Below are 2,976 nucleotides of genomic sequence, written 5' to 3' on the forward strand. Positions count from 1 at the left end.
AATGGGGGTATTTCAAATATTTACTAAAATCAAATAAGGATATATCTAATCACCCATGATTTTATTTTTTTTTAAAAAAAGTAGAACAAAGATAACTATAAAAGACAAGCCCAAAAGGTATATTATCGGTTGGAAATTATCGGAGGATTTCAAATATTTAGCCAAATAAAAAAGGGTATGTGTAAATCAGCCATATTTTTAAGATAAAAACTTTTAAAATGTGAGGAAAATATTATGTCAAAAAACACTTTCCTCGCAAAGGAAAGTTTTAGACACTTTATGGCACCCTAAAACATGATTCGATGCCACAAATGTAGATCAATTGTTTAAAAAAACTTTTAAGAAAAAATTGAAAAGAAATATGTTTTTTTATCATGAATTTTGATTTTAAATTTGAGAATTTGATGATCATTTGTTAGAGTGTATATTTTCCTCTACTCTTAGTATGTCATGCGCCAATTAAGTCTTGTGACCCTCTTATATTCATAGTTCTCCCCTAACAGCAAAAAAAGTAAGGTAAGCTGCTGCTGCATCCTAACAGGATCTAAGCCTTTTACGTAGAAGTTGTTTGTGGCACATGGCCTCTTAAACCATGACTAATAGCTTGAATGATTGAAAACGCATAACAACTCACACATCAAATCCTAATCCCTAAGAACAAAATTTTGAGACGCCAACAACGAAGAATATCCATCGAGGATCACTTTTCGCCTCTATATATAAACCTAGTTCTTGATTCATTACAATCGGGATGACGGTCACAAGTATCTTAAACAAGGGTCAGGTTCAAGAGACAAAATTTTGTCCTATATGGGTAAAATTTTTGAAATGGGCTGATTTTTATTTTATTTTTTTAGAATGATCTCTATGGTGAGGGGATTATCCTCAATTTACAAGTTGAAGAATCGTGGACCATTGATTTTTACTATTAGTTTATAAGCACTTTTCATGGGTCAGAAGTTTCGAAATGAACTGATTTTTTGTGAGGAACTTTTTTGCCATATAGGATAGAACTTTGTCCATTGAAAGTTGTCCCTTAAATGAAGAAAATTTTTATTAATACAACAAAATTTACTTATAACACACTAATTTAAGCTAAGTAGTAGCATTATTTCAAAGGATTGTTGTGTCATAAGTGAAATTTGGTGTTCTAATAGAATCTTTCTAAATAAAAATAGCCTAGGCTTGACTACGAAATCATCCCAAGTATGATATTAGTGATCATCATGAGCCTATGACCTAAGAGTTGCGCAATCATGACCTATTATAAAGTCGAGAAACAATTATAACATGTCTTTCATTATCTAATTGAGTAGATGTGAACATAAAAATATCAATTATCAACTATTCTTTCTAAAGTAATTCTATTGGACTAAAAACTTACTTCATTTTCAAAGATGCTTAAATTTGATTTGAAAAGTGGTCTTACAATAATTATTACAGGTTCAAATAATTTGCCATATTGGGAAGAAAAAGAAACTATATCATTAAAGTTGAAATCTTCTTTTATAATAAATAATAAAGTATATAGAAGTGAGATGCCACTTGAATATTGTTGGATGTCTGGTGTTACTAGAGAAAGATGAACAAACTTCCCATAGCCATGAATCCTAGGGATCATCAATAACCTTAAAATAAATAAATAAAATAATGAAAAAGGTAAGTTCAAGGACAGTATCGACACCGAAAGATTATAGGATGGTGGCACACGTTACAAGGAGGAGTTGGGAGTGTAAAGTATGGATGGTCTCTCAAGTTGCAATGTGTTGTAGCCATTGATCTGGCCAATCCTTTGATTGTCTTTGGCATCAAAAAGAATTTGATTGTGTGGTTCATGGTGCAATTGTAGGAACTAGTCTTATCCTAAATTGTGTTGGATACAAATATGATAGCAAAAAAAAAAAATCGATCGGATCTAAGATTTTCCATCAAGTACTTGATATCAATTTGATAAAAAAAAAAAAATAGTGGTGAAATCAAATGGTTCAGAGTGTAGGTCCATCAAGCCCGATGCATTTAGTGTTTTCTTTTAAAATGTTTTGTGGTGTCCACATGAAACTTAGGTAGAAAATGATCAAAGAGTGTTGATAATCTTACTTGGGCACATGGCAACTCAACCAACTTATCTGACATGACAGGCTTGGGAACTGTGATATAGAGCTACAATTCCCCATAAAAAGGTTCAATTTTGTATTCCGAGAAAAACACATCTATGAATTTTGAGCCTGTCACATCAAGTAAGTCGATTGAGTATGCCACATGCCTAAGTTAGATTATGACAACTCGTCACTAAAACTAACATGACTGTTATCATATGAAAAGGTTAATTTAAATTAATAATTTTGTATAAGAAGAAAATCAAGTCAATTAGGATTTTGAGGAGGTTGCATCGAAAATAGTCAATATTGTTAGAAATGACACAAAGTTGAAAAAGACAATGTCAAAAAAAGTTGAAAAAAAAAAATGAAAAAGACTTTACCTTAGAGGTTGAAGAGTTTGAAACAAATGTTTATTTTTTTAAAGAGAAAAATCAAGATTTTTTTCCACTATAGGTAAAAGTTGAGGGTATTTAGGTTAGAAACCAAGAGATGTCCCCTGCCTAAGGTTATTGGTTGCTCATTTCATAAGGTTTGTCGAGGGATAGATATGGCAAACGAAGACTCAATAAGGGTAATGATTATTATTTATTTTATCTTATGATAATGGGAGTCTTGGATTATAGGGTCAACCAGTAGGGGTGAGGCAACCAGCCTCTTAGTGAATCATATCTCTCACTAAATCCCCCAGGAATATGCAATACCCATAAATCACACATACTAAATAAGTAGGGATAAACCATTGTGGGTGGCCAACGAGGAATCTTGAACTCAAGGCCACTAAGGGTAGTAATTTTTATCCTAACTTGAAAATGACGATAAGTTAGCGGATTTGGTTGAGTTTAATCATGTTTAGGTTGTAATCGTATCAATCAGTCTA

This window comes from Akebia trifoliata, chromosome 10 (genome assembly GCF_017979445.1).
Source record: "Akebia trifoliata isolate Shusen 1 chromosome 10, ASM1797944v1, whole genome shotgun sequence".
NCBI classification, from domain to species: Eukaryota; Viridiplantae; Streptophyta; class Magnoliopsida; order Ranunculales; family Lardizabalaceae; genus Akebia; species Akebia trifoliata.